The 12624-nt window shown below is 38.9% G+C and overlaps 1 protein-coding gene and 1 pseudogene across 15 annotated transcripts in view; one reads left to right on the top strand and one right to left on the bottom strand.

The window, feature by feature from the left end:
* RAD51B (RAD51 paralog B) overlaps nucleotides 1-12624 on the bottom strand; it is a 723675-nt gene that overhangs the window by 501210 nt on the left and 209841 nt on the right. The gene's annotated exons all lie outside the window — the stretch shown is intronic.
* LOC102516037 lies at nucleotides 1554-3136 on the top strand (annotated as a pseudogene).

Below are 12624 nucleotides of genomic sequence, written 5' to 3'. Positions count from 1 at the left end.
AACTCCCCAAAGAGGAGAGAAGAGGGGAAAAAATTAAAGCCATCAGTTCTGACATCTGCCAAGGAAGGGGAGTGGGAACACTGTTCAAACTGCCTATGAACCGGGTAAAAGTGACTGTTGGTTCCGATAGAGTCCACACCGCCCAGGCCACTGCCTCAGGCCTCTGCTGAAGACTGCAGCTGCCTTCCAAAGCCCCAGAAAGCAACGGGCAGAATACAGTGACAGCGGGAAGGAAGCGGATTAGGCGAGGACTTGGCATAAAGAGCAGTGTAGCCAAAATGCACAAATATGAAGGGAGAGAGACAATTTTCTTGTGTGGCTTGTGTGTGTGGTACGGGGGTGGGGATGAGCGCCAGCCGGGGTTCTGGCCTCGATTGCCTGGAAGCTTTGGCCGTCTCCGCCTTTCTCAGGGCAGGCAGGCCAGGACATGAAGCTTTCAGCCGGCTGTTTCTATGTTCTCCTCACTGCCACCATTTTCACGTTCGGCCCCTGGCTCATTCGCATTTTCTTCTTCTTTGGGGATTACCACGTATGTGTGGACGAAACCGTTCATTTTGGTTATTCAAGACTGTGTCTCTTCCTCCCACACCTTATTTGTCAACTAAAGGCTTCGAGAACGTGAAATCCTGATAGAGTCCAAGACAAACTATAGAATTAGATGATCTGCAAGGGGCCTTTGAAACCATCAAATCCAGCCTCATTTTACACATGGGGACATGAATAGTAGCTAAGAGAAGTAGGGTGATTTGCTGACATCACACTAGTATTTAGAAAGTCGTAAAGTCAGGACAAAATCCAGCTCTCCCATCCCCAACTGGCCAGTGCCCTGTCCACAAAAATCAGTGTTCCTTTAGTCCTCGATCTCAGACAAAATACTCATCTCCCCCGACCATGCCCTTTTAAAATGAGGACTTGATAAGAATTGCAATACATTTTCTTTCTGTTTTCTGATAAAATTCACACATAAGTTTGTTAAGTAATTATCCAGAATGTTACATCTCAACAAAAAGAAACCTGGAGACTTCAATAACTAATGGCCCTCAGAGAAAAGATCAAAATAAAACCAAGTAGAATGCATGTCACTAAAAACTAGCTTTGTAAACTTTGGACTTTCACATATCATATACAATTGTCACTATTATTAAATCATGAGGAAAATGCTGCTACTCAAATACACTGTGGACTCAGTTTACCCTGCCATGTTGATTTACAAAGTAGCAGGTTAATTTCAGGCCTTGGAGAATTTTTTTAAATTAAATTAAGCAGTTTTTTAAAAAATTATTGAAGTATAGTTGATTTACAATATTATACTAGTTTCAGCTATACAACATGGTGATTCAATATTTCTATAGACTGTACTCCATAAAAAGTCATTATAAAATATTGGTTATATTCCCTATGCTGTATGTACATTATGTCTTCGTATCTTATTTATTTTATACCTAATAGTCTGTACCTCTAATCCCCTTTACCTATCTCGCCCCTCCCTATCAAAGCAGATATTTTTAAAAAAAATAGTATTTCTAACTCAAAGAAAAAATTTAAAACTCAGAATGTCTTCACTTGAAACTAATTTTTAAAACTATGAATAAGAATGCAATGCTACTTATGATAAAAAATTGAATCTGTATTATAAAAATTTCATGATTTTTCCTTTTTTGCCAATAGAAATAATTTATGATATTGAGAAAAATCACATTCTCAGAAACAGGTAACCAACCTTTAAAGGCTTAAAAGATTCTGAAAAGGAGTTTGCGAGTAGAAATAAGACCCCTTGGCATCCACAGGGGACTGGTTCCAGGACCTCCCACACAGACACCAAAATCTTCAGATGCTCAAGGCCCTCACATAACATGGCCCAGTGCAGTCAGCCCTCCGTATCCATGGGTTCCACATTGTGGATATGCAGCGCAGACTGTATTTCAGTTTACACGTAAGGTCACAACAAAGTTAATCTATCTTCTTTTCTCAAATTGTGATTTCTTCTGCTAAAAATATTTTTTTCAGTACTATGGAAACCATGTTATAGCATGACATTAAAAAACAAAAACAAAAAATAGTTCACCTCTCTTTGCTGCATCTACTGTGAGAATGAAGGCCATTCTCAACCATCAGACTGTCCGCATTCCAGAATACGTGGACATCACCCTGAAGGGATGCACAGTTATCGTGAACAGCCCCAGAGGAACCCTACAGAGAGACTTCAGCTCCATCAGTGTAGATCCCAGTTTCCTTGGTAAGAAAAAGAAGCGGCTCTGTGTTGACCACTGGTGGGGAAACAGAATGGGCTGGCCACGGCTGGCACTGTCTGTGGTCATGTACAGAACACGACAAGGGCCTCACACTGGGAGACCCTTACAAGATGAAGTCTGTGTCTGCTCACCTCCCCATCAGCATCCTTATTCGGGAGAACAGGTCTCTTGTTGAATTCCAAAATTTTCTCAGTGAAAAAAACACCCACAGGGTATCGTAAGCCCAGAAAGATGACTTAATTCCTGAAGGAAATAACACGAAACTTGCCTCAAATTCAGCTGCTTTGACTTAGCAAATCATGATAGTTAAAAAGAAGAATATCAGGAAAATTCTGGATGATACCTATGTCTTTGAGAAAGGAATTGTTCAGCAGCCTGATAAGTAAGATCTAAAAGTTGTCCAGTTATGGAATCAAGATGCTAGATAATTTCTAAGACCTATGTGTGATATTTTAAAGATGCAATAAATGCCCTCTATTAATTTGGGGGGTTAGGGGTGGTAGAGGCTTCACTAACTAGTTAAATTAAGCTAATTTCTCCTTCCTTCTGTATCTTTTCATTTAACAGATATTCTAATACCCTTACCAAGTACTATTCAATTCTGGGAATAAGGAGATTAAAGACAGTGCTTCTGATGTAAAGGCCTTCAAAGTTAACTGGGGGAAACCAAAATGTGAATGGAATGACCCAGAGGAGTACTTCCAGTGATAAAGGATACGTAGGAAGCACATGGGAGGGGTACTAGCCAGGGAAGGTACAGGAAGGCCAACTGAAGACAGTGACACTTGAGATGAAAGACAAGAATTAGCCTGGTTAAAAAATAAAATTAGTAAGTCATTTTCTATTATTTTTTATGTTTTTTTAAATCTACTATACTTGTTTGATATGAGAATTTGATCTATGATATAAAACTTTTAAAGGAAAAAAATGACATTATTATTATGTCAAAATATGATTATTTAACAAAGAGTCTTAGAACACACTAAATATCAAAAGACCAAGGCTTAAAACAAATCAAACAATACTGTTAATGTAAAACCCAAACATGAGAGAACATGGTAAATTTCAGAGTTGTCACAAGAGCTTCGTCTATGCATATTTATATAGAGCACTGTGTGCAAGGCATTTTGCTAGGTGCTGTAGTAAATGTGATAATGAATAAAGCTGGTCTCTCTCGCAGAGAATTTATCATCTCAATTTACCAACATGTTCCTTCAGAAGAGAGAAAGGTCTACAAAAAGGGTTCTCAAACCTTTTGGTCCTGGGACCTATTCATATGCTTAAAAACTATTAAGGACTCTTAGAGCTTTTATTTATGAGGGATATGTTCACCACATTAGAAATTTAAGGTGATGAATTTTTAAAGCATTTGTTCATTCATTTAAAAGTAACACTAATAAACCCATAACCTCTTAACATAAATATTTTTATTAAAATAACTATTTTCTAAAATGAAAAAGTTTAGTGAGAAGAGTGGCATTATTTTACTGTCTTGCAAACCTCTTTAATGTTTGGCTTAATAGGTCCTTATTTATCTGGCTCTTCATTACAATATCGTACATCACAGGTCCTCTAGAAAAGTCCACTGTACATCTATGAAAAAATGAGGATGAAAAAGGCAAATAATGCCTTAATATTATGATGAAAATAGTTCAACCTCACAGACCCCCTGAAAGGATCGCTGGGGACCCTCAGGGATCTCAGACCACAGCTGCAAGAATCACTGGTCTATACCAATAAAAGTAACATTCAAAACTGGGTAAATTAAGACTATGAATTCAAGCTTATTTTACTTGAGGTTTTAATTTAATAACAGAGTTCTTATCAAGTCCACTAATTCTAGGAGTGAACTTGTTTTCCTGTAACTGAGACAACTCAGGTTGCATGAATGAGTCCACTCTCTCTGGCATTATGAAGACTGCCTTCTCAAAGGGCTTGGGCTGCGTGGGCCCTGGCACAGCAATGAAGGTGACCCTGTGCCTGCTTTGCTTGGGACAGTCCAGGTTTACTCCTATTTTCCCAGAGAAGTTATTAGTAGAGCCCCTTCACTCTCAAAAGCATCCAGTTTGGATGACAAGTTATATGGTTCCCTTGACAATTCTTGGACAAGCAATGCTAGCATCCCATTTCTTCCCACCGTGTGGACAGGTCTAAAAGAAGCCATGCTGAGTTTGGTTTACACAGTAATATTCCTCCAACCTCTTCTCCTAAAAGAAAGCCAACCACGGGGAAATATTCCCCCTGATCTCTTGGTCTCTGAGCCATCTTTTCCTTTCTTAAGTTGACAACAACTGATGACGGCCACCATTCTTAACAGCTCTGTGGGACAGCACGTGCAGCTTGTCCTCTGGCTCTGCACCTAGGTCAGATTTTGAACTGTAGGATGCCACTTTGCCCAACTGTTTCAAATTGAAGGACTATGAATTCACCAGGTTGGGTTAACTGCTAGGCTAATGAAACACCAGGCAAAACCTAGCACATAGATTCATCCCATCACAGAAATGGAGGCAAGTCAGTAAGACAAGAGACTTCTTTGAAAAAGTATGAAATCTACCAGGCCTGCCCCTGTGAGCGTGGCAGGGGGTACAAAGAGGACTGGAAAAGAAGTGTTGTAAATTCTGAATAGTGAACCTTGAAACTGACATGAATTTGGCTTTGCATATCCAAGTGGCAGAGAAACCTCCGCAGTCATCCAGCGCTTTTAGAGAGTAGGGTAAAATTATAAGAACATTTTTATGAGTTGTGGCTGGCAAGCCCTAGCCTGTTAAAACTCTTTAAAAACCAATGCCTTGGTGGAGGTAACATTTACTGTTTACTGTAGCTCTGGTTGTTAGGGGTTATTGCTAAGGTCCCATTTTTCCATGACATCAGCAGCATTCCAAGGGAAGTGTGTGTCAGTGACTTTCAGTAATGACTCCCTTTTCCAAATGTTCAAAGCTTCTGCCAAGCTGCCCTACACCTGCATACCAGCTGAGTTAGAGGAAAAGGAAAAGCAAGATGGATTAAGTGGGATTTTTGTCTGGGTTCCTTAATGAGACTAAAGGCTTTCTTCCTTCAGTGTTTGGTTTGGTGTAATAAATTGATGCCAGTGCCTTTAGGAGTGACATGACTCATTCTGAACTTTTCACAAACCAATTCAACTATCTGCCATGACCTCTCACTATCATATTCTGAACTAGCCTTTCGAGAGTTTTCCTCTGCAGGAAAAACTTTAGGGCTTACTGAGATGATCAGCACGGCAAGCCAACACTCTGGGAGGGATCCTGAGGGAGGCATCCACTGCTCCCCAAACTAGCAGAAAACAGAAGCAGTGAAGAGACATGACTGTGTAGCTGCTTTAAGGATCACCTGGCTTTCAACATTTCAAACCAGATGTGTGCTCTCAAGGCAGCAGCAGACCTCATTCCAGAGTCTGTCTTCACCAAAATGAGGATCTGGTTAACCTAATCCGAGGGTGCCTCCTGCCCACTCAAGAAACTTGTGACTGGTATGGCGGCCAATACTAATTGTGTGCTTATATAAGACAGACCTTTTTTTCCAAAAGGCTAGACACATTTTTTCAACATTAAACTCATCAGTGTTCATGACAACCCTCAGAGAGGTGGCAAAATATTAGTTCAGGTGTGAGAAACTGGGGGATGGGGTGGAGGAGAATTCAGTCCTCTGCCAAGAGCCAGGCAGCAGGAGCCCCAGCCCCACACCTTTTACCCCAGTGGCACCTGGCCCTCTCCGGGCCTACTCCAGTTCTCTGCCCGGGCTCCCCTGCTCTTCTGTCCCAGTCAAAGGGCTGTGAAAAACAAGTGTTGTTGTCAATGAGGCAAAGCTGGAAGCTATCAAAGGAAAACAAGAACAACTTCATGGAAAGACATAGAAGAATGTCCTCTTGAGGACTTTGATAAGAATGATTTATGCATTCAATGTCTGCTTCTATGAAAGACACAAGGTAGAAGATTCAACCTTTCTATAACTCAGTTTTCTCATCTATAAAGGCTAAATATATATATGTATGTGTGTGTGTGTGTGTATGTATGTATTATTTAAAAATACCAGAAATGTTTTGAAATTTAATAATTAATGCCTTAAACTGCACAAAGATCTTTGAGGGAGTATCTCTGAAGTGCTAAAAAGTGCCTCTTATACAGTATATTGCCCAGTTCTAGAGGGAATTCCTTTAATTACTGGTATATTTGTTCTTAGGAAATAGGATCAAATTCATATGCTTTCAAGTGATTTTTTAAAAATAAAAAGCCTCTATAATTAACAAAAAAAGTCATCATCTCCATTTTTTAAGAAACAAGAAGGATTTTCTTTCCCTCTAACAGTGGGGTGGCATCCTTTGCAGTTTACAGCAGCCACAGATAATATACTGACAAAAACAGCTGTGTCTCATAATCTCTCTTAGACTTCATCAAAAAGGATTCAAGCATGAAAAAATACTAAAGGACTCTTTCTCCTTCAACCATAGATTGCCTATGAAGATTGGAAAACACAAGTTTTGGATTCAATTCCTGAATTAAACTATAACAGTCTATGTATTTTCACATTGGGTCTTGACTCTCAGTTTCCTTGAATAATTTTTAAAGGGGAAATATTACAACTATGGCTTGTTAGCAAGAGATTGAGCTATTTACTACCAGTTAGAAAACAAGTTTTTCAATAAACTTTCCGATACACAGAATTAACAGTTATCCTTGAGACTAAATTCCATAAATTATTTTCATAAATAAATAAATATATAAATTAGGAAGGGGGAGCTGGTAGAGGGGAGGGTATATCTAAAATACTTAAATTCTAAGAAAAGAGGATTGAAAACAAAAGTTCCTTTTCTTCTTGAAGATAAAAGATTTAATGAGTTACTAATCCCCTCAGTAAAGTTCCTTTGGTAATTGGCCTATTCTAAGCCACACTAATTCTGCTAGGAGCCTTTGCTGTTAAAAGATGTTGTTTTATTATGTTAAACTACACACAAAAGCAATGTAACAAAACGGCAAAATATGTTTCTGATTTTGTTGTGGTACCAACCTATACTTACCCAGCAATTCCAGCTGCCAAGTGTCTTTTATCTAACGCAGACTGCGTCCTTCACCACCCACCCTTCACCACATGAAGTAACAACGTCATTAAGAGTGGAAAACTGTGGGACTAAAAACCCGAGCCCTGGAAAAACATACTAAATGGGAATCTGCCTCTAGCTCTGCAGATTTTCAAACTTGTCCTGGCCTCTCGGATCTGGAAGCTAGACGTTTGTGCCCAGAATAAGGCTGGATGAGGAAGGCAGTCTCAAATCACACCCTGAGGGCTAGGAACAGAACACTGCTCTACACAGTCCTCTAAAGAGGTTCCAGGGCTTGTGCGACAGAGGATGCTTTCTCATTGGCCCCTGGTGATGTCATGCCCTGTCTCCAGGGCCCAGGAAATGCACCATGACTAATGGAGTGCCTCATTTGTGAATACACATTCCATCTCGGAGGAGCAGCAACAACAGGCAGAGTTTCAAAGCAATGAAGAAGTCCCAGTTAGAGAATGCCAGTCAGCCGTGCACAGAGGGCCTTCAGTTGTCCTGAAATAGACTGCCCTTGTTCACCTCCTCAGAAAACCCTGCAGTGACTGCCTATATGCCTGTGGCCTGTGCAGGACAGTAACCCGAAAACTGCTCTGTTTTGTCTTTTAAGGTACCTTCTTTAAGGAAAGAAAAATAGTCACTGTAATAGGGCAAATCCTTCCAGATTTCTAATGCATTAAGGCAGGGGACGGCAAACGTCCTTCTGCAAAGAACAAGATAATACAAATGGCCATGTGGTCTCTACTGAAACACTCATTTCTTCCCCTGTAGTGCAAAAAGAGCCATAGACAATTCCTAAATGAGTAAGTGTGGCTGGGTTGCAATAACACGTGATTTACAAAAACAGGCAACCGGCTGCACTGGCCCACTGGCCTTAGTTTGCCGACCCCTGTATTAAAGAGTGGACCACTCCTTCCTCTGCCACATACCTGGGCCAGAGTACTCTCCAATAAGGGTGCAGTTATAGGAAAAGATGTGAAGGAGTTTCCACAATATACCTGTGATAGCTACCCCATCTAGGACCTAGGAGTAGTTTACAGAGAGGCAACCTAGCCCATGGTTTCAGAACGCAGGCTCTGGAGTTAAATGACTAGGTTACAAATTCTGACTTTGTCACTTCCGAATTTAAGGCCTTGGACACATTACTTTATTCCTCTTAGCCTTGGTTTCTTCATCTACAAAATTAGGTTCCAAATTGTAGATTGAATATGAAACTTCAATGACATAACATATGAACAGAGCTTAGCAAGGTACCCAGGATATTGGAGTGCTCAATAACTACCTGCCATTATTGCTAGATTTTTTTTAAGTGATCATAATTACTAACCCTGATTGCAGCAGGCCAAAGTGAAGAGGCAGATTATCACAAATGCTAGTACACTGTGAACTTCCTTCCAATTCTGCTAATACCTATTAATACTATCAGCATCATTAGTAGCTGCATAGAATTCACATGGAATGCACCGTAATTGAACAAAATTCCAATTGTTCAACATTCATTTACTATGCTTTTGCCATTATAAACAATAGTATGATAAAGTTATAAACACACAACTTTGAACACTTGTTGGAACTGTGTTTCATGGGGCAAAAAGATGTGTACATTTTAAAGAACCTGAAATTTCTCTGCAAATTGGCTCTCCAAAAAGGTTATATCAATTCCCATTTCTACCAGCACCCAAAGACAGGACCTGTTTCCTAACATTTTGACAATATTATAACTACTTTGTTTCAACACTGGAAAATCTAAGACCCAGAGAGGTTAAATGACTTGCTCAATTTTAATGAAAAATGCTTGTTTCCTTTGGCCTACAACTTTATAAAACATTTCATAATTATTCAGATAATAGCCAATCTTTCCAGAACCCATGAGATTAATTATTATTAATAATAATAATCCCATTTTATCATTGAGAATGCTGAAGCCCAGAAGTTTACATAAGATAGCCAAAGTTCTCCAGATAAAGCAAAGGATATTGAAGAACATGATCAAGCTAGAAATAAACTTCATCGGGCCATGCAAGGCTAATCATAATGTCTCAGGAAAACCTTAATTTTAAAACGGCAGAGAAATAAACTGCCTTCTGGGGAACTAATTTAATTTTTCTTTCTTTTGGCAAATAGCTAATCCAGAGACCTTTTTTGTTTGTTTGTTTGCTGTGAAACTAAATAAACCTATAAATCAAATGGCCTTTTCCCAGAGGAAAAACTTAAAACTCCTAAGCTGCTGACAAAGTCAAGATCTAGGAATTTGTTAAGACTTAACTACATTCATTCTACCTATTATATAGCTTTTTATTTTTCCTTCTTAACACTTACTACAGTTTGAAATAGATTACTTACTTGTTTTGTAACAACTAAGTTCCATGATGGCAGGAACTGATTTGCTAGTCGTAGTCCTGTTTAATATTTTTTCAGTAGTTAGAGTAATACCTGGAACATAGCAAGTGATTTATAAAGAATTACTGAATGGATGGATCCTCCTAGATGCCATCTATGTATTTCCCTGGCTGTACAACCTTCAAAGCAAGCAGGCATTATATATTAATACAAAACTACGAAAACAAAAAGCAAAAGCCAAAAACCAAAACAAAATCAAAAACCCCAGCTTCCTAATGGAGAATAGCAGCCTGTCTCTCACCAGCACAGTTCCTAGCCAACCATAACCCAACCCAACTTCCATTATTAGTCGCACCACGCCACATGCCGGCATATCACGCTCCCCCAGCTAACCTCTTCACCTAGGAGATGCCGCCACTGTTAGCCCTGGCAAGTGCCTGCACTGGTTTTATTTATTTGGTTTGTGTGTCTCCAAAAGAGCCTCCCTGGTGGACAGTAATTAGATTGAAAATCTAAAAGCAAATGCACCACTTGTTCAGTATTTTATTTAAAGATACAGTTGTTTATTAAACATGGCAGTTGACTACCCAATATCCATTCCATCCCAAATGACTGATCAAGTCCCATGTGGTCCAATATCGTATCCCCTAGCAATATGTGGTTAAATTTAAACTAATTTTTAAAATTCAGTTCCTCAGTTGCACTAGCCATATTTTAAGTGCTCAATAACTGCCATGTGTGGTTGGTGACTACTATACTGGATACCACAAATATAGAAGATTTCCATCACTGCAGAAAGTTCCACTGGACAGTGTGAAATCTAGTCAAACATGGCAATCTCCCTCTCTGCCTGAAACTGATTTTTAAAATGGGCATGTAATAGAATTCTTGTCAATGAAACACATGAGGAAGTCTGTCAAGTGGCTTTTGGGGAAGGTTTCCTTACTCCTAAAAAAGTTGTACAAGAGGTCTCTCTGCTGTCTTTGGATAATGCTAGTTTAGAATGTGTTGGAAATACCGCAGCCATCTTGTGAACATGAGGGGGGCCAGGCTAAGAGCAGAGCCTATCCACTAAAGATGGAAGAGTAGAGTAATGGATGGAATGTGAGTTCTTAGTGAAATCACTGAGCTGTTGAATTGTCACCAACTCTGTCACCCCATTATATGCGATAACAAGATGATAAATTTCCTTTTGTTAAATCATCTGATGTTGAAGTTTTGTAACTTATAGCCAAATGCAACCTAATAATAGAGTTTCATTTATATTTTTATATTACTTTCTAATAAAAAAGTTCTAATCAGTCAATGTACTGCTACAAATCTATACAAGGACTCTCCACTTTGATGTCTATCCCAAAGTTTGGCTAGAACAATCCTAAAGAATATCGTCTCTCCCCGATATGAGCATCCTAGTTTTTTTCTCCCTGTTATTAATTTCTATTTACCCTATCACTGTTTCATCTGAGAAATTTAAGTTTAAAATGCAGTATGAAAAGATGTTTTGCATCTGCAAAAAAGGTTTCAATAGTGAAAGATCTCCTTTTGATGAATGCAGTAAGAATTCAAGTATAGGATTAGAAATTTCATAGTTCTCAAAACTGGAAGGATTCTCAAAGATCACCTGATTCAGTCCCTTCATTTACAACTGAAAAAACTGAGGTCCATAGAAATAAAATAACTGTGGTAAACAGAATAATGGTCCTGCAGACATATTCATGCCCTAATACCCAGAACCTATGAATATGTCACTCTCCATGGCAAAAGGGATTTTGAGTTATGTGTTTAAATTAAGGATTTTGAGAAAAGTATCTTGAATTATTTGAGTGGACCCAATGTAGTTACAAAGGAACTTATTAGAAGGAGGCAAGAGGGTAAAAGACCCAAAAAGATTTAACAACAGAACCACATATTGGAGTAATGCACTCTGAAAATGGAAAAAGAGGCCAGGAGCAAAGGAATGCAGGTGGTGTCCAGAAACTGGAAAAGGCAAAGAAATGGATTCTCTCCTGAAGCTTCCAGAAGGAATGCAGCCCTGCCAGCATCTTGACCTGAAACTTCTCACCTCCAGAATTGTAAGAGAATAAATTTGTGTTGTTTTATGCCACTAGGTTTGTGGTAATTTGATACCGTAGCAATAGGAAACTAACATAGTAAGTAGTCTTTCTCAAAGTTGCCCAACCTGCACTGGTAATGTCAGAACCCACATCTTCTGATTCTAGGTCCAGCTTTCCTTCTACCCAAAACTTTTATATATTATTTCCTTTTCCATACTGTTTTCTCAAACATCTCGGTTCAATGCTTTTATTGTATTATATGGAAAAATACCTGATTAAGCACAGTATGGGACCATTCTGCAATGGTTAAGAACACAGCCTCTGGGGGCGGGGTACAGCTCAGTGGTAGAGTGTGTGCCTAGTGAGCATCAGGTCCTGGGTTCAATCCCTAGCACCGCCATTAAAATAAGCAAATAAATATATAAACCCTAATTACCCCCCTCCAAAAAAAGTATACAGTGCTGTATGTCTTTTATATCTCAATAAAAATGGAAGGAAAAAATTAAGAGGACAGCCTCCAGAGCCAGATGGACTGGTTTTCAGTCCTATCTCTGCTGCTTATTCACTGTATGATTTGGGGACTTTTAAGCATAATATTAGCCCTTCTGTGCCTCAGTCTCATCATCTATAAAATGAGGCTAATAATATCATCTATCTTATAGGCTTGAGAACTTAATCGCTAACTTAATTTAAATAAAAGTTAACATTTGTAATGAACATAAACCATGCCCAGTATAGAGTAAACAGTATGTGTTTGTTACAGTAAAATTTTAAAATACAGCTGGTCTACCTGCAATCTGTCATATGTGAACCTGCTCACAACAAACAAAATATTAAAGAATATTAGGTAACAAAGACTTTAACTCAGAATTAAATTTTCAACTCAGTATGTTTCTTAACTAATTTTGATTTTTAA

Source organism: Camelus ferus, chromosome 6, assembly GCF_009834535.1.
Source record: "Camelus ferus isolate YT-003-E chromosome 6, BCGSAC_Cfer_1.0, whole genome shotgun sequence".
Taxonomy (NCBI): Eukaryota; Metazoa; Chordata; class Mammalia; order Artiodactyla; family Camelidae; genus Camelus; species Camelus ferus.
Note: the sequence above shows the minus strand (reverse complement) of the source record. Positions and strands in the feature narration are given on the sequence as shown.